This window comes from Tursiops truncatus, chromosome 14, assembly GCF_011762595.2.
Source record: "Tursiops truncatus isolate mTurTru1 chromosome 14, mTurTru1.mat.Y, whole genome shotgun sequence".
NCBI lineage: Eukaryota > Metazoa > Chordata > Mammalia > Artiodactyla > Delphinidae > Tursiops > Tursiops truncatus.
The window spans coordinates 33,119,584-33,139,727 of NC_047047.1; the positions used below are offsets into that span (position 1 = coordinate 33,119,584).

Below are 20,144 nucleotides of genomic sequence, written 5' to 3' on the forward strand. Positions count from 1 at the left end.
GGCTTTAATTCACACCTGGGGGAATTTTAATTTCTTGGTTGTGCTTCCTTGAGGCCCATATTATTTTCAAAAGTATAATTGGAAAATATAAAATAATTATGGATACTGGCTTCTAGATTAAACAACTGCTGAACCTGGGCAAACAGATCAAATTAAGGCTGAATCTCTTTCTTATGAAAATTTTCCTTATTTTATATGTAGGAGTTTGTTTTTGTTCTTGTTGAACTCCGGGACTTAGAAGTAGACATATTTATTTAGTTTGACCCAGATCTAGTATGTGTTGCTTGGTCTATTCTTTTTAGTTTATTGTATCTCTTAATCTTCTACACATGCAACCAGGGACCTCAGTGATGAGGGCATTGGAAAAATCTAAACAAACAATAAATTCTGGCTACACGATTCCCTATAAATGGAGTGCTTAATAAAATAATGCTTGGAAACATGATGTTAGAATGATCAGATCTGTATGAAGTAACCAAATTATAAATTTCCAGTGCTTGCCATAACTGGTAATATTTTTTCTTATAGCCTGAAATATTTGTGATCAGTATTTTGTACATGATAAAACAAAACAGTTCTTTGTTTTGAGAAGCAAATGTGGTTCGGTATTAGATGGTTCAAACAAACCTAGAAGCCATGATGATTTACTCCTAATTCTGAAGTTTCAGTTACAAGCCCCATCTTCTTGCTTGCCCCATTGGAGTTCAGAAAACTACTCTTTCCTTGGCAATGACTGAACACCCTCACAGAAAGCTTCCCTGAACTTTCACCTGGCACAGGCCCTGGCACACTCAGGTGGCACCTGGTGTCTGTCCTCAGTGACACCTGGTACTGAGAACAGCATTCCAAATTGCCAATAGTCTCAATTGGCATAGAGCTTTGCTTTAACTTATTCACTTGTTCCTGGCTGTTCTCTTTTCCTTGTGTAGTCCAAACAGTTTAGCCATTCCACAAGTGTTTATTAAGTACCTACTCTGCTCTAAGGACTGAGGAAAGGATGGTAAGTTAGAATGACATAGCCACTGTCCTCACAGACCTGATGGTCTAGAAGGGAAGATACAGTAACAATAAAGCATGACGGTAGAAGCACAGTATGCAATGGAGATGCGTAGAGAATATAAATATCAGAATAAATACACTAAAATGTTGAAGCAGTTCTCCTTAAGTGGTGGGACTTTAGTTAACGCTTTCAAATTTAGTACCGTATTTCAAGGTCTTTCCAAGTTTAATTTAAAGGGCAAAGATATTTTTATAAAGGGAATTTTAAGAACAAAATATATTTTTAGTCTATTTAAATGCTTAACTTTTAAGATTTTTTTTTACTATTATCAAAAATAAATTTTCAAGGCTTCCCTGGTGGCGCAGTTGTTGAGAGTCCGCCTGCCGATGCAGGGGACATGGGTTCGTGCCCCGGTCTGGGAAGATCCTACAAGCCGCGGAGCGGCTGGGCCCGTGGGCCATGGCCGCTGAGCCTGCACGTCTGGAGCCTGTGCTCCGCAACGGGAGAGGCCACAAAGGTGAGAGGCCCGCGTACCGCAAAAAAAAAAAAAAAAAGATTCATATTTATTCTGTTATGAAGCACCATTTTTCAGACAGTGACTCTAGACCCCATTCAACCTAACAAAGCCCTTCCTTCAATTATGCCACCATTGGCTGCCTTAGACAAACACACTTCCCATTTTGAAAGGTCTTAGGCAGCCCTCACCACCACATTGCCTCTCCATGAAATCTCATCTACCTCATTCTTCCTCCTCTCAATTTCATGAACAGATGCTGAAGAATACAAACTGTAGTCACATGAAAGTTTACACTATTCCATGAATTTATCCTCAGATTCTCTTTCAGAAGCTCTGATGTCAACAAAACAACACATAGATTACATTTGTTTATATAAGTGAAATCAACAAGATCATCAATTATAACAAGATAAAAGACCTTGATTATGTCCAAAGACCAAGATGATTTAGAAGGAAGCCAGCCAACGTGAAGCAGCATCCAGAAACTTTACAGATGCTCTGCTGTCGGTATCTGTTTGATAAGATTGCTATTTCCAATTTGAAGGTAGAAGTCTGTGGTCCTCATTTCTTTGTAATGCTAAAAGTAAACCAAGAATAATTTCCTCAGGTGGTAAATGCGTTTTCCTAATAATAAAAGTAATAACACAAGTTTGTTAGAAAGAACTTACAGAGCCCAGAAAAAGTTTATTGAAGAAAACAAAACCCCACAATCCAACTGAGAGATGCCCACTTTCACCTTTAAATCCCTGTAGAGTTGGTTTTATACTGATTGTAGGGTATATTCTGCCCTTTTCACTTAACTTACGTTGGGAGTATGTCATTATTTTATATATATTTCTTTTCACGGCTTTCTAATACTCTATTGAATGGATATACTACTTACTTAATGATTCTCTTTATGTATGTTTAGATGATGCCTATTATTTTGCTATTATGTTATAATGAATATGTTGCATTATACACACATCTAAAAGACTAATAATAATACAGATCAAATTAAAAATTTGAAGACATGTAAACATGTTTCTGCAGGTTATAAATCATAAATTATCCTTGCTTTCCCACCCTCACGGTGCTTTTTTACATGACCAACCAACTTAAAAACATATACATTTGTTAGTGCACCAACCTTTTCATTATCTGTTTTCAAATTTGTTTTAATATCCTGCTTTATTTCAAAAATTCTTTAATGGAACTTGGAAGGTTTTGCCTTTTAATGCAATATGTATAGTTATCTTTTCTGAATAATAAATTACCCCAGAACTTAGCCTAAGACAACAAATATTTACAATCTCACACAATTTCTGTGCATCAAATACCCAGGTGCAGCCTAGCTGGGCAATTCTGATTCAGGGTCTCCTATGAGATTTTAGTCAAGCTATCAACCTACAGTCATCGCAAGCCCTGAGCGGCTGGAAAATCCACTTCTAAGCTTACTCATATGGTTGTTGGTAGACTATAGTTCCTAACTGGCTGTTGGCTGGAGTCTCTGTTCCTTACCTTATGGGCTTCTCCATAGAGCTGCACAATACGGCAGCTGTTTTCCCCAGAGTGAAAGATTCAAAAGAGACAGAAAGAGAAAGGATGCCACAAACAGAAGCTACAGTTTTTTGTAACACGTACCATCACTTTTACCATACTCTGTTGGTCACAAAGACCAACCTTGGTACGGTGTGGGAGAGCACCACACGAGGGTGTGAATACCAAAAGAAGAGGCTCATTTGGATTTTATTTTGAAACCATAAAATCTTAGAGACTGACTACAACATACAGTAATCTTTATGAGGACCCAAAATACGTTTGTAATGATCTCCTGTCAAAAAATCCTTCATGAGCTGCTACTTACAAGACAGTTTACCACTACCTAGTAAGTTTGAGTATTCACCGGTCCTACAATCTCAACTCTAGGTTTAACTTCCTAAAGAACGTCTTTCAGTCTTTCACATGTGCACCAGGGCACATATAAGAATGTTTTATGCAGTAGTGTTTGTAGTAGAAATCAATTAATAACAGTCCAGATGCCCATCAATAGAATAAAATAACACAATTAATTGTGAGGTGTTGGTATAATAAAATGCTATACAGCAGTGAAACTGATGGAATAAGAACTACCCACATCAGTCCAGTTGCAACCATTGAATGAAAAAAGCAAGACACGGGTATGATATATTTCACAATAAAGTAAATTTAAAAAGCACATCGTAGGGGCTTCCCTGGTGGCGCAGTGGTTGAGAGTCCGCCTGCCGATGCAGGGGACATGGGTTCGTGCCCCGGTCTGGAAAGATCCCACATGCCGCGGAGCGGCTGGGCCCGTGAGCCATGGCCACTGAGCCTGCGCGTCCGGAGCCTGTGCTCCGCAACGGGAGAGGCCACAACAGTGAGAGGCCCGCGTACTGCAAAAAAAAAAAAAAAAAAAGCACATCGTATAGTAAAAAGATTACAACGATACTTTCAATAAGAAAACGGTGGTTAACAGAAATGATGCACTCACTATGCAACAGGCACTGCGATAAGCATGTCAAGTTGTTTTGTTTTCATTTAATCCTCACAACAGGTAGAAGGTTAAAATTAGTCTTTTTCTCCTCCTTTTCCAGATGAGAAAGCTTAAACTTATAGAAATAAAAACATTTTCCCAAGTTCACACAACCAGTATGTCATAGAGCTAGGATTTGAACCCAGGCAACTGTCCTAACTGCTAACTTAAAATCTGGGTTTGTTCCTAGATTTAGCTCCATGTGTCAATGACAAAATGAAACATTAAATTGCTTATGTGTTGAAATGATGTCTGAATGGATACCTAGTCCTTGCACGGGTGAATGGGCCAATTCATCATCTCTCCAGGTTCTCCCGCCTCTCTGCACTGTGCCCTGACAATGAAATAGACCTCGCCTTTCTACTAGGATTCCAGGCGACTCTCCTGTAAACACCAACTGGATAACAGGGCATATTTATTGAGCATTTACTGTAAGTCAGGCATTCATCTAAGTGTTTAGATGCACAAACTCATTGGATGCTCAAAACACCCTCTGTGGTAGATGTTACTATGATGCCTATTTTACAGGTAAGAGAACAGGCTTTGAGAAAACTGTTCCCAACAATTACACAGCTTGTAGGTGGCAGTGCCAGGACTTAAACCCAGGCATTCTAGCTTCCAAGCCTATGGTCGTAATCACTCATATACTGCCTCCCATGAAGTATTATGCTTAGAGTAAAGGCACATAAGGAAAAAAACTGGCTCTTTTTCTAATGAAATATATAAAATATAGAGACTTCACTGACATTCTAAAGAATTTCCATTATCAGATTTTCCTAAGGTGTCAAAAAATTGTAACATTTAACATGTGTACTAGGAAAAAATATGATGGCTTCATCTTGGAGACAGAACAATTCAGTTGTGTTTCAGGGTTTTTTTACTGAAGTATAGTTGATTTACAATATTGTATTAGTTTCAGATTTACAGCAAAGTGATTCAGTTCTATTTATATATATATATGTGTATATATATATATGTATATAAACTTTTTCAGATTCTTTCCCCTTATAGGTTATTATAAGATATTGAATATAGTTCCCTGTGCTATACAGTAGGTCCTTGTGGTTTATCTATTTTATATATCATAGTGTGAATCTGTTAATCCCAAACTCCTAAATGCTCTTGAGTTTTTAATTTAATTTTGTTACAAGTTCACTGTCTTTCTCATCTCAAGCTAACAAGATTTAATTCAACTAGTTAACACATTACAGGCATTTGATACACATTTATTTACTTTAAGTCATTTTTTAGAGTGAGGAATAACATTTTATATATTAATCAAAATTTGGGGGCTCCCACTATATATGAGGTTCTAGAACAAAACATATCAAGTTGGAAAACACACAGTCTCTGCCCACAGGAGTCCCCAGCCTACTGGTTACAGTGCATATAATGACAGTGCATATAATTACCATTCAACATGTTAGGTTCTAAAACAGAGGAATACACTCTACAAGTGACTGACTCAATTTACGCTGCCCTAAAAAATAGGTGACTTTTGAACTGAGCCATACAAGATAAGTGCCCATCACTAGGCAGAAACGGAAAGGAAGGGCATTTCTGGTAGAGGGCACAGCACAGTCAAAAGTGTGGAGGCACAAAAGCGTACCACGTGTATAATTTTTTGCTGCCAGGGCACAACTTGCTTAGGGGGACATGGTGGAAAATGATCCTGGAAAGGCCAGTGGCAGGAGATTATGAAGGCCTTTGCCTAACTCCATAGTTAGGCCTGGAGGCAACAGGGAAGTAAAGATTTTTTAAGCAGAAGGGTATCATGGCTATTATTTTATAATGATAACTCTGGTGAAGCGAGTCTGAAGGTTATTTTAACAATTCAGTCAAACGATACCAGGAGACTGAACCTTATGAAACAAGTAGTATTTTGGACCCCATTTTACAGATGAGAAAATCAAGGCACAGAGGAATATAACACCTTGTCCAATGCTGCATAGCTGGTAAATAGGGGAGCCAAATTCAAACCCAGGTAGTGGGACAGTAATGTCTCCTGCACGTGTCTCTGCTCTGCCAGGTCGGCTGATGATCATGGCAGGTGAGAAGGGAGAGAGCTAGCTGGCAGAGCCTTGAGCTTGAACTACAGAGCAGACTGGACGGTGCTCCCAGAGGACACTACGTGGATCACAGAGAAGAAGCAGGTTGGGTGAGGAATCGATGAATTCCATTTCAGACATGAGTGCAGGAGGTCTGTGAGAGCCAGGCCATGACACCAGAGGGCTGTTGAAAATGCCAGGACTAAGCTTCAGGAGAGGTGTGGGCAGAGAAAGTCAACCCAGACATGGAATACCCTGCTAAATAGACTCCGTTCCACCCAAGACCCACATCCTGAAGACGCAGAACCTGAGGCCCTGAGAGGCAGTTCAGAAGACAGAGCTCTACAGCCAGACTCACGTTCAAATGCTAAGCTTAAATGTACGTTCTGGGAGACGTTTCTTCACTTTTCCAACCAGAGTTTTTCATTCATTAATGGAGACTATAATACTTCATGTGTCACACTGTTATAAGGATTTAAATTAATATGCATATAAAGCACCTGGCACATTGCTTTCCAAAAGTAAGTGTTCAGTAAATGGTGATCATTATTATTATCATTTCTATTTGTCGAAGGTGAGGCTAGAACATAGAAAACGGTCTGGGCAGCCAGCGCCGTTACTCTCTTGGCAGTTTTTCCCATAAAATTCTCTTACCTACATGGAATTGTCACGAATATCTCAACCCAAGAAAAGAAGGTCCTTTTGAGGAATATGAGTTCTCTATTTGCCAAAAGAATAACCTAGAGAAATGAGATTAAAAATTGTATATATGTGTATGATAAAATATAAAACCTGGATTGAAAACAAAGCAAGTGTCACATTTCCTAGATTCTTAAGTGACTGAGGCAAATTCATGGGGTGGCTCATGGCCCCTAAGGCAGAGTCAGGGCAGATGAATGGTAGAAAGTACGCTTTCAGCCATGGTCACCTGGCTCAAGATTTTCCATTGCGACAATATCTATGTCCACAAGGGGCACATCTCCCAAGAAGGGCGGTATTTCAGGAGTCACAGAAAATCTTGAGATCTGAAAACCCAACAGAAAAGACTTGAATTTGGAAATCAAGTAGAAGCTTTAAAGACCGAAGGCTATGTAAGCATTTATGTATCACTTTGTCATTCCCAGCTCCTTCAGCCGCGTTTTATTTTGGGATTCAATGTGGTGACTAACAACATGGTTATTTAGGCAGAGACCTTAGGTTTGAAAAATTCCAGAAGAAGAGAATTTCTGGGAAAATGACTCTAATTCACATTACACACACACACACACCCCACATATACAAAGTTCAAAACACAAGCCAATACACTTAAAAAGGAAAAAGGACATTGGAAATAAATGAAATTTATTGTTTAATTTGATTGCCTCTAAGATAATATGTTCAGTAAGGATGTGAGTATAAGCAATGTGGAAAAAGTACAAAATTGAAGAAAAAAAAAAAGAAGAAGAGGAAGCAGTGCCAACCTCATCCTTTAGAAATAAGGAGAGATGTTTCGAGATAAAAATCTTTTTCCCTCCCCACTAAAGATTCCTGGCCTTTTCACTTCTCTTTTCTGAACATTGCTGCAGAGCGTCAGATTCTGCTGGTTCGCTCTCCTTCCATGTTCCCGCCCCAACCCGTGCTTATCTGAATATATAAGCCTGCCCTTTGCTCAGATTTATGGGTCGAGCCAGAGCTGTGTGTATTTACAGTGTTCTGACCCGAAGACCCCAGGCCGAAGGAGAAGAGGAGGAAACTGAGCCCATTCCATAAACAGAGACAGATATGAGGGGGAGGTAGAAGGCCTTGCTAGCACTTAACATTTTTAACTATATGGCCAAGCTTAAGAATTAGTGATTAGATTAGAGCAAAAGAAAAACGAGGGACGAGAGTGCAGACTTCGGGGGGAGTAAACTGTGTATTTTTGCTGTAGTCACTTGGAGGGTCTAGGTTGCCAGATGGGAGTGGGGTTAAATTTAATGTGAAAGGTCCGAAAGAAAGTTGGTAACTCGGATACAGAGGGAGCTCTGGGAAGGCAGACGGTGTACAAAGAGGAGGATATAAACAACATTTAATAAGTTGGAAAATTTCTCCGACCACAAGTTGAACGTCTTGTGTGTAGCAAGACTTCTTGCGTTTTTTAAACTGTAATGGGTTATAGAAGAAAAATCTCCTGTTCCGTGCTTAAATGAGAACACATTGCCATAGATTACCAAAACCTAATCAATTTTGAGTTGAAATATTTTTCTCAGGGTCTGGTGGCCACTTGAAAGCAATTCCACTTTCAAACAGGGCTGCTTGGTAAAGGGACCACCCCTATGCAGAGCTCTGGTACACGCACCAGTTCAAATGGGAAAGAAAGAGCAGCTGAATCTTAAGCAGTGCTTGGCACCCAGAAACCGAACCCCTCTTTCCCCAGGGCCACATCTTCACCCATGAGCAAAATGTGAAAGCACAACTTCTGTTTGGGCTATCCTCAAATAATCTACTTGCTGGAAAAACTTGAATTCACGTGGAAAAACTGACCTGCCGACTGACTAAATTAGAAATAACCCGGCATCATAAGTAAAGGCTACAATATTCACTGGAGATCTCAAAAGCAAAGCACCTGGGACAACAGAGTAAGTGAATCACCCACAAATCAATTTACATTGCAACAGAGCAAAGAGCTGTGATGTGTGAGATTTGACCCGTGATTGGAGAATTTGTGAAATGCCATGGAGTTGTTTCTTCTTGCTCATCTTAATATAAAGCAATCTGGTTCCCATGATGTTTCCTGTTAAAGCATCTGCTAGAATGATATTGTTTGATTGGAATTTTTTTTGTTTTCTAAGGTATGGTCTGGGTACTGAAGAGTATCATTATTATTCTAAATGGGTTTCTGTGGCTTGGATTGAATTATCACTAACAACTGCATGAGAACATGTGTGTGCTCAGCACTGTGTGTGGCACTTCATAAATGTTAACTTGTTTATTAGTATTATATTATTATTAAAGTCATCAGTAGGAAATCCAAAGTAAAATTGATTCTACAGCTGAACTTTGAAAAATGTATAATGCAAAAATGCGCTGAAATGCATCCTCTTTTCCATTTATATTTGGCATTTTCTGTTCAAAATCAAACATAAAATTCAAAGCTGTGGAGCTAAAGAAGGCATCTGAATTATTCCGTCAGGGCAAACTGAGTACACAGCAGTGAAAACTTGGGCTAAAGGTGCTGAATGGGAAACAGGTACCCTAACCAGGTTGCATTTCTAAAGTCAAATGAAATGCATGATATTCCAGAAAACTAACTTTTTCTTGTTAGCATTTTTAACTTTCCTCTAAAATAACAAAACTTCTGCTTTGTCAATAACGCATGCTCAAAACAGATACAAGTGCATGATGAGGATTTCAGAGGAATTTGGGGACTATTATATCGCAGCTAAAATGCCTTCCTGTGTCATTTCTTTTGAGATCCATTTGCCGGTGAAATCATTTTGTTCTCTAATATGGTGTGGATCATAGCAACAGTTCAGATGTAACCATCTAGGAGCAGAGGCCTAGCTCAGTGTGCCAGGAAAAAAAAAAAAAAAAAAAAAAACCCGCACCACAAAGAGCATTGAGATGAATGGCTCTATTTTATGAGCCATAAAAGTTTTATTCATCTTGACGCTGAAACAGGTTTAGGCAGTGAGTTGACACGCCTTAAATAAATAAGTGGAATTAATTCCCCAGCCCTTGAAACAATAGCAGTATGCACGTAGCACGGAGAAATGCCCCATTGTTTCCTGTGGCTGCCTGATATCGATATTATTTGTGTTTTTCTGTGCTGCTGCCTCAGGGGCCTGGTTGATCCACTTCAGATTCATCCCCTGTTTTATTAGAGGTTGAAAAAGGTTCAAGACCTGTTTGCACCACAGCTCCCACCGACAGCTAAGGAACCAGTTTGGCGTCTGGTTTGTCTGTTGTTTTACTGCTGACCTTCCAATCAACTTTAACCCCTGACCTCCGGAGGCATCTATCATGACAAGAGGCTGTTTAACACAAATGGTGCCCATTTATAGGGGAAGAGACTCAGAAGATTTCCTTTTTATGAAGAATTTAGTTTTTCACCCCTCTTTTCTCAGTCACCACAGGTGAAATCCCTCTTAGCAGCTGGCTTATGAAATAATGGGAAGGGAGGCCTTAATGAGCAGAAAGCACCCTCAGCTGGAGATAAACATATGCAAATGAGATGCACAAACAAAAGAGCCTGGACAGAGAAATATCTGCAATTCCAGCAAAATGCTGCCTGCAGCTCCAAGATGAACAGCTTTGATAAAATGGTAACAAAAAGCACCTTTTTATTCTCCAGCGTGTTTTACATTGCAATAGGCCATTGTCATTGCAAGCCAGTGGAGCATGCAGGGGTTTTCTGCACTGTTTCAGAAAACTGTTTAAACATTTGTTTTAAGGCATTCATGAAATATAATCAATGGACTGCTTCTGTGTTGTCGTTGTGATTTTTTTTTTCCTGAATATGTTTTAGATGTGACTGTAGTTCTTTTACCTGTTGGTCTTTTCATAGTTTCATACTGCTGTCTCGCTGAGCTATTTCACGTTTTGGTGACTGTTTCTTCCACGGGCCAGAATGATTTTTTTCTTTTTAATTTCAATGAAAAGAGACGTCAAGTTAATAACTAGTAAGAATCGGCTTTGAGGAAGGGTTTGAGCCATCACAGACCAGCACCCAAACAACTAGTTTTAATGATGGCAATCAAGTGTGTAGCGCTAATTCAAAGACAGGCATGTAACATGCTGATTTTAATAAGCGTTAAAAAGGCAATCTCTAACTTTTAAAAGTCTCTTTTTAATTTAATCGTCCTTGGTTAGTTTGCTGCCAAAACAAACAAAACCATTAAAATACGTTTTCAATATGTATCCGCAGTGTTATTTCATGGTGTTTTAAATGAGCATTGTGTTGGGAAAATATTGATTTGATGAGCTTTAAAAATGGAAAAGCTAAAATCATTAAGCTATTTGGGGGGAAAAGAATTTTTTTTTTTTCTCTAAAAAGGAATTAAGCCCCAACCCCAATCTCTTGCCAGAAGACAGGCTGGACCCAGGACAGAGAAATTGCTGCATTTGAGCATATGTATGATGTTTAGGTTAATAATCAAGGCAGTTAAGGTGAGAGATGAAACACTAGACGCTTCCCGTGTGTCAAAATACCATCGCTCTAAAAGCTCAGCAATATTTGGTTCTTTCATTTATAATCCAATCCTAGCATTCTGAGTAAAGATGTACGAGGATCTTTACATTTGCTTTACCTAAATTATTTCATCTTGGTAGCCTGGATTGGAGCGGAGACATTTCTTCTGAGCACTGTGTAGCTTTCACATTTTATGTGCATTTCATCAGACAAATGTCAAATTTGCTAATAACAAGAAAATCTCCTCATTTTTAATCATGCCACTCCTGTTGCATGGGTAGGGGTGAGAGGGGGTGGGGAGGAGGGAGTGAATATAAAAGCATTGAGCAGTCTGACTAAAGAGCAGAAGGAGAAAACGCTTCTTTGGGTTTTAAAATGACACATGCTTGGTTATCTCCATGTCTGCATCAGTGCATCATCAAAGTCAGAAATTCAGGAGTTAATAGAAACTTGGTTCTATTAGGGATGCTTTTGCCAGCCCAGGTTTGAAGCAGCATAATTATGCTCAACTGCTGTTGTTTGGAAAGGGCAAACAGCATCTTAGGCACAGAACAATGAAATTACAGCTGAGATTTAGGTTAGCAAAAGACGTCTTCTCTAGGCTTTTATGATTCATTATTTCCCATTAAATACAGTATTAGAAGCGTACACTAGATAGCTCATGGTTGCTGCTCTCGGAGCACATTATCTATATTACGCAGGTCTGGGGAGCAGAATTAGAAAACTTTGGGGGAATGAGCAATATGTGTTTGCTGATAGAAGTACCATATGGCTCATCTTCTTCAATTGCTTTCATTGCGACTCTGATGCCGGAGAAATTAAAGTTTTATTTGATGTGGCACAGCTTAATGAACTGTCTTCTGTTAGGAAAATTGAATATGTTTCCTGTTATTTGAGCACAGAGCCTCCATGGTTTGGCTGATGAGGGATGCATTATGTATTGTTTATTTAGCATTTGGAAAACAAAAGCAAGATATTGAAGGTAAAATTGATTACTGCTGGATTGCATTATATAATCAAGTTTTCTCCCTTTAAATTTCCCTTTACAATCCTTTGGTAATGTTTTAATATGAGATTGTTCCAGGTTTTGGTCTTTTCAAAGTACACAGAGGTTGGTTTTTTTTATCGAGATACCTTTATCTGTAAACAAGCCTCACGAAATGCTAAACCTAGTATTGCTATATTTATAAAGTTCGAAGAATGATATTTGGGAGAGATGAAAATAATTCGATTTGTGTGTCTCTAATGGCAAAACTTCCAAGTGAGCCCCCAATCGACTTTGAGAGAATCTAACATTTGCTAGCTGAAAGGGGAATGTCATTTTCTTTTGTTTGAAATAGACCACTTAAGAACATGCCTTACGAGAAGGAAGGAATTTTTGATATTAGGAAATACAAACCTCAAAATATCAAATTTTAGATTTTTGAGTTAGTTGTCAGTGAATGAAAATCTGGACTCAACCTGTGAATTAAAAAAAAAAAAAAGAAGTGTATATTCCATGAATTTAATTTTTTACTGAATAAATATGTTTAAAGAAAACATATAACCAAAAATATACTTACATGATGAGAAAACTGGGATGTCATCCATGTGAATGTTCTCTACTCCCTGAAGAATCTGCAAACAGATACACTGAGCATTTTGTTTAATTTCCCCCTTTTTGTTCTGGATCTGATCATGTTTTAGACATATAAAATGTGAATGATCTCTAAAAAGACTGTAAGATCATCTAATCGCTGTGTCTCTTTCATTTTTCAGTGAGAAATATTCCTCTCATGGGCTGATGACTCAGACACACAGATCTGCAACAAGCAACTAGGATAAAAAATAGTTAAAATGAATCAACATTTATCTGGAATATACAGTCTTGACCTAAAAAAAAGTCATCTGTCTTCCATGTCCTGTGATGTTTTGAGGATTCTGGCAAATATGTCAGTTAAACAAACTTCTCTCATAATCTAAATACTGTCTGTTCGAGAGAGGCTTCCAATGTTTATAGCCCATAAGTAAAGGAAAAAAAAAACAAAAAAACCCTGGTATTTAACCAAGAATAGTGCTCTTGAAAATGTCTCTGAACAAAGTGTTTAAGCAAAACTTTGGCTCTAGATATTTTCAATTCCTTATTCGTCTCCTGATTCTTTTTTTCAATGAGGTATTTTGGTACGCCATCATTTCACTCCTTTTCTTGAAATTAACGAATTCATTTCAAAAAATTAACGCCTGACTAGTGACCTGGTCATACAAACTTCCTTAAGAAACAGTTGAGAAGAAAACATCACATTTTTATGAACCCCATCTCCTGCCAGCGGCCTCGGAGGAGGAAGACCATTATGCATTGTTATCAGCGTGGTGTAATTTGACTGTTGACAAAGTATCCGTGGCAGTGAGAATGAGCGCAGTTAGAAGTGTGGCGGATTGTAATCAAGAAGATGCTTAGCTGTGCAACACTGCATCTTGAGCAGATTTGAATCAACATTGCCTTAAGGGGACACACACACACATACCAAAAGGAAAAAAAAAAATCCATTAATTTTTAGAGGGAAAATTAGAGTGGCACTTAATGAAGTAAAATTTGACATGCGTTAATTGCTCTGCAGCTCCCCTAATTAGAGATTTTCAAATTCTTTTATTGCTGTCACTATGATGGCACATCGTCTTGCCGGACAAATAGTGAAATTGTACATTCATTTGATCAGGAAGTTTTACGGAGGAAGATTGGACTGTATCCTCGAGCCCACTTCCAAACTGTGGACAGCTGGAGAGCAAAGAGGGGTTCTCAGCTTTACCTTCAGCACAGATAAAAATAGGCTTATTAAAATAGTTTCAGTATGAGACTTAATGTAAAGGAAGCAGGTGCTGATGCGATTTCCTTAAACAGATGGAAATGTTCCTCTGGTACTCATGCCTCTGTTTCCGATGAAAGATTTCAGGTGGAAAAAAAAGCTAGCGAGATGCTACATTATACACACATTCTTATATTTCTACTTATGTTCTTCAGAAATCAGAGACAGGAGGATTTTGAAAGGCCGTGTCATGTTTTCCCCAGGTCTGAAGTCTAAGGCAAACAGTACTTTTGATCCCCTTCTTAATCTTAAAGTAATTATACTGCTGTTTGGCCCTCAGCATGGCACCAAATATGATACCATAATAATTTTGGTTTCCCTTTTTCAACCCCTCTTGTCTAGCCCTTGAACCTCTCTTAATTCATTAACATATTGAATTTTTTCAATTTTCCATTTTCTTGCAATAACAATATTAATGCCAGGGTGAAAGCTTGATTGGAGCTAAATTACTTGTTACCTGCTGGCGTTTATTTATATGGCATGGAATTATAAAGCTTTGCTATTGTCACGCCTTGGGCGAATTGTTTATGACACCAGTAATAGGAGTAATTGTTATTGTTGAAATTACCTGTCAGCTACCCATAGCAGTGGCCCTTGTCCCACTGACAAATAGTGACAAGGGAGAGGTATCCTCCATGCGTCCCCCTGATGGCTTCTCCTCTGATAATAAGAAGTGCAGGGCCTCTGATAATTTGCCTGTCACTGTTGAGTGCAGCTCAGAGAGAGTTGGCCAAATTGTTGTCATTCACTTTGACAAAGACAGCAAAATGCTCCCGTGCAGGGGGAGGATTATCAAAATAAATGAAATCGCTTACACCCCCTTTGTTTGTTTGGCTCAAGAATTGCCTGGCTTTGTATGAGGTTCTGAAATTAGGGTCCATTTCTTCTGGGTATCGTGCTGTTCATACTAAGATGAGGATCCCAGGCAAGAGAGGCATTTTCTAAGACTCACTGTTTTGCAATTTACATAGGTTATGAAAAAATTATATTCAGGTATAAAGAGAGTCAATAAAATTGTAACAAGAAGTCTAAACATGTGGTTGAATACCTTAGTTTAAAGCATGTGTAAAATTCACACCTTTTTCTCTCCTGCCTTCCTTCTATCCCTCTTTTTTTCTTTTTTGACCCACGCCGGCATTCAAATTCAGTAGGTGTTCAAAAGCACATACTTCCCGGTTGCGATCAAGTTTTCTTTAAAAGTGTGGAAATCTGCATCTCTGACTCTTAAAGCCTTAAAAGATTACCCAGTCAAATTTAGGATTATTATTTCAAATGGCTGTTTCCTTTCCATAAATTATCTTTTATTTATATAATATCTTCACGTGTAAAGAGAGAAATGAAACGTAGTTCCAGGTACGCAGCATCAATTTTCACAGGCTAACGGAGGAAGCAAAATGACTCTGTTATTGCCAGAGTTCAAATATAAATATTTGCATTTTAAAACCCCTTGGTTGCAGCCTGTGAACCTGTCACAGAAGAGAGAAGGGGACAGGAGAGTGAGGGATGGTGTCTGGGGGTCTCCCCATCTGAAAGAAATGGGCTTTAAAGTAATCAAACCTCTGCTCTTGTAAAAGCCAAAATCATTCTCACCATTTCACCAAAGGCATCATTTTACGCTAGGAAGATTCTTATTTTTAAGGGGCCTGTGAGGTTACTGCTCGTAGGTCTTCTTGACAAATCCTTGCCATTATGAGAAGTTGCAAAGAAAAGAAAAAAGAACTAGGATAAATGTAAAAATATTGGCTCCTTATAGGGTAGTAATCAGCTGTTTATTGGTCTCTACCAGACACGTAATGACCAAGCCCAGTGTTAAGTGCCAGCAACATGGCCCTGGGCCCTTCCCTCCTAACACTGGCCATTATCTGATTAAAGAACCTCCAAAGAAGTCACTATTGCATAATTTTATGGGTTTTAACAGTGCAGGTTGGCTGGCAGGAAAACTACCTAGGAGGGTTGATAAAGCAATAGTGAAATGATTTTATTTACTCCACTTATACCTTGCTCTCTGAAAGTGTCTCTGAGTATCTCACACGCTGGTGGTGGCAGAAGACACCTAAAATTGGTTCAAATAGGAATTGTGTGAGAGGTAGGGGAGGCACGGGGGTGGGGGGACAAGAAAAGTAAAATTATCTATCTCTTAAAGCTTTTCATGAGCTGCACAATTTGAAGTAATTAACAACATCGTTACAGGCATCTAGACCTTGTCTTTGGTGTTTGGTATTTCCAGCAGGTAAGTTTCTAGCAGTGCTAAAATCATACATGCGATAATATGATGATGGGAATAAAGTGTTTCTAATTCTTAAAAATAGTGTAGTTTCTAAAGGCAACCACTCGCTGGTTAACGAGTGTTGAATGCCCCTGATTAACAAGTGGAAGGCAGCGACATAATTAAGAGGTTATCTGTAGTCATAAAAATGCTCAAACCTGTCTTAGAATGTGATCCCTTTAACAGATAATTTTTAAGAATGTAGCATGTCCTCGTTTTCTCTGTCGAGACACACGTTAGTGATCCCAGGAGGGAAAATAAACATACGTTTTTAAATGAAGATATTTTAAATGTACCCCATATTTCAGTGTGTGGCTGTAACTTGGTCTTTTTTATGTTCTTCCTATAAAACCTAAATTAAGCCTCTTAGGAGTGGTTTTGCTGTAGGTTTCATCTAAAAACACAATACATTTTAAATGATTCCAGTACTTGAGCGCACTTTAACATGTAATCACTAATGTGCATTCTCTCCCCTCCTCTTCCAAGCGTCAGCTCTTCTAAAGGGATGAGACTTCTTTAAAATTTAGCTTCATTTGAAATAGAAACTTTTAACAAATAGTAATTGCTCCTGTAGCTCTATTGATGAAATGACTAGCAGCAAATCTTTTCTCCTCTCTCTCTCTCTCCTGTAACATTTTGAAACACCCATCAGTGTCAAATGAAACTGCACACATCTCCTTTGCTGCTCTAAATAAGGCTCAGCAATGTTAAGAAAAATGTCAGAAAAAGCTCAGTGGATTAAAGTAACATTCTGCACCATGTCACCGAGAATGGCAGGGCAGACTGGTCTGCATAATTCTGAAAGATATTTTGTGTAAAATGCTTCCTCTATAAACGAAATGAAATTTTATTTGGAAAGATTTAAGATTGTATTTGATCACCTACAACATTCAGTTCTTTTTCTAAATCTCATTATTCCTTAATATGCCTTTGGTGTGTATTTTTAAAATTAGAACAATAATACACTCTTTGTAGAATGTTTCTCCACCCATGTGCAGCGTTAAAATACATTGTGAACTCGTCAATGCATTTTTCTTTTCTTTCTAAAATTCCTAGGATGTTCATTCAGTGAAAGCAGTAAAAACTCTGGCTCTTACACATGTAAATTCATTGAACTAATCAGTCCTTTTTCCCCCCCTAAATAAAATTTGTATATGACTTTGGAGGTTTTCAGCACAGTTCATTTAGTGATATCAAAAAAACATAAAGCATTTACATTTCATTCATGTATTGAAAATAAATGAATGGTTTGAGGATTTTAGTTTGTTTTATTCTATTTTTCTAAAGAATACTCAATTATTGAAAAAAACGAGTACAATGGTAGTAAAACATCCCACAGTATCATAAGTATGTAATTAAAGCTTAGCAGTTAGAAAAGAAAACATCTTACAAATTCAATACTAGATACCAATAGACATGACAGGATTAGTTTCACAAAAACAAGGTAAATCTCCACCGATTTTAAACAAACTTTTTCAAAACAGGTTAAAAATGAATTTAGACAAATTTGTCTCTTAACCTTTAAAGATTTCCTGCCTGTTTTTGTATGTCCTTTATTACATTAATTTTTTATTTAAATTACACCATTAACTGGATATGAATTTATCAAGAATACATGTATTGATTTATAAAACAGTACCATTAATTATTATAATAGCTAGATGTAGCTGATATTACAAAGCCATTTAAAGGTTTTTAATATAACTCGGACATACATAGATAGATAGGCATTATGGACACGACTACAATTCAAACTGGCTACCAGCAGTTAATGAAATCCTTGATTTATATTCTAGTTTAGAGATTGATTATATTGTTGCTTTGTAAAACTATTTATATTATGCCATTTTTCAAAGGATGTCTCAATAAAAAAGCTAAATAAAATATTCAGTCAATTCCCAAAGCAGATTTTGTTTTCTATATTTTAAATGCTAGTGAAAATAATTGATTGTGTGTGTTCCAAGCTTTGTCATTTCCATTCCAGAGGTGGCTTTCCTGATGGGAGACTCGTTTGCAATGCACACTTTCACACACTCTTGGATCCTTGCAGAAACAAACCCCTTCTCTTTATTTCATTAGCCGCCCCCCCCAAACAACAAACCCATGTATATTTCACAAAACCCATGCATCAGGACACATAAGTCTTTTTGGCATCTTTTATGTTATGCATTTTTTTTTTTTCTTAAGGTTGTGGAAAACTGGGACTTACCCCAAAGCCGCAAAACAGGCAATCACGAAGGAGTATTTGGGTAAGAATGCAATCTGAAGAGAGAAAAAAAAAAATGAGGAAGAATATAAGCAAATAACAGTTACACTTTCAAATTGCTTTTCAAATGTTAATTAGCCAACGAATAGGTTGAAAGTTAAATTCTTTTCACATTGTACTTGGTTTGGGTCTCCTAGTCTCTTTATTTATATCACTTTTCCTTGCCTGGCAACATATGTTACCGATTTATTATAGTATTTTTACTGTTAGCAGACAAATCTAAAAGCTAGCTGAGAAGGCTAGCTTCATCTGATGACTTTAACAACAACTGCAGGGCATCCTTGAGGGTGAGCCAATAGGCTCTTTTGAAGCTATAATACTATTAACCATTTTGATGCTGAAATATTTCTTACAGCTAAAGTTGGTTCTGTCTTTGTAGGCACTCTGGGTTTTACAGACACAAAAGGTAAATGTAAATGATTTGTTTTGCAAATATTTCAATAGCCTTCTAGGCACTTTCCTCCATGTGTCTTAAGTGCCCTAAAAGCCGTATGAATGCTGTGGCTTCTTTATTTCCCCCTTTCTTTTACAGGACACTGAAATCTGGGCACAAAGTGATAAGTAAACAGCTATCAAGCATCACGTTAAATTGTCACTTCACCCTCCCCCATGCCATTAATTTTCTGCTATGCTATTAAAGAAACAAACATTCTTTGGAGTTTCAATGATTGCATCTTTCTGACATATGTACAGCCCAGAAAAGTAAACTTCAAATGAGATTCTTTTTTGGCTAAAAACCTGCAATTCCTTTCCAAATTAGAGATGTCATATATTATGGTTATTTTAATGGATATGTAATAGTAGCCAAAAATTTATGCCTTTTAATACGCATACAAGAAAACGTCTGTTTCAGAGCTGTATTTGTTGACTAAAAGTATTCACTTTAAAGTTGCCAAGTAATAAACTTCCGTTTTTGATCATCTGTAATTTACTTCACTCCAAATTGTCTAGTCATTTTAACTTAAAATTTTTATAAACGATCTCCTTTTCCACTCAAATATCTCATGCGGAGTTCACTTACAATTTCAGGTAATTACATTTTATAGAAATTCTCTTGCACATGCATGACTTGAAAATTTTGAAATTAAATCTTAAATATTGGAAGCCAGCATTTCTTATCTGCAAGATCTGGCTCAGTAACTAAAATTTCACATCATCTTGATATTAGAATTCAACCAATAAAACTGAGATATGCATGGCAGTAGTTAGGGGTCTGGCTGTGAAAAAGTGAATTTTGCAGTCCTGGAATGCTCTCTGTACCCCTGGGATCCAGAAAGCGCTAAGACATACTGTCTGTATAAACATATCTAGTATAAGAGGTTCTGCCTGCAAATCGTAGCAATGACTCTGCTCTCCAACATATTTAAGAATACACAATCATACCTGGTTTTAAGACAAAACTGCAAAATTGCCTTCAGAACAAGTGGTGAAATAACCACCATCTATCTAACCATTCACCTGATTCTAATATTTTTATTGAATAAAAATATTTTTATTTATTCATCCCTTGTACTTCGATATA

The 20,144-nt window shown here is 37.7% G+C and overlaps 1 long non-coding RNA gene across 1 annotated transcript in view; it reads right to left on the reverse strand.

Annotated features, from left to right (window-relative positions):
* Positions 1-5,100: 5,100 nt before the first annotated feature.
* The window catches only part of LOC117307861 (uncharacterized), an 88,077-nt gene continuing 73,033 nt past the window's right edge, over positions 5,101-20,144 (reverse strand). Inside the window, exons 4-7 of the long non-coding RNA XR_012325886.1 lie at positions 18,566-18,618; positions 12,810-13,062; positions 12,647-12,708; positions 5,101-6,838 (exon numbers count right to left, since the gene is read on the reverse strand). This is a non-coding gene — a long non-coding RNA (uncharacterized lncRNA). The remainder of the gene's footprint in view (positions 6,839-12,646; positions 12,709-12,809; positions 13,063-18,565; positions 18,619-20,144) is intronic.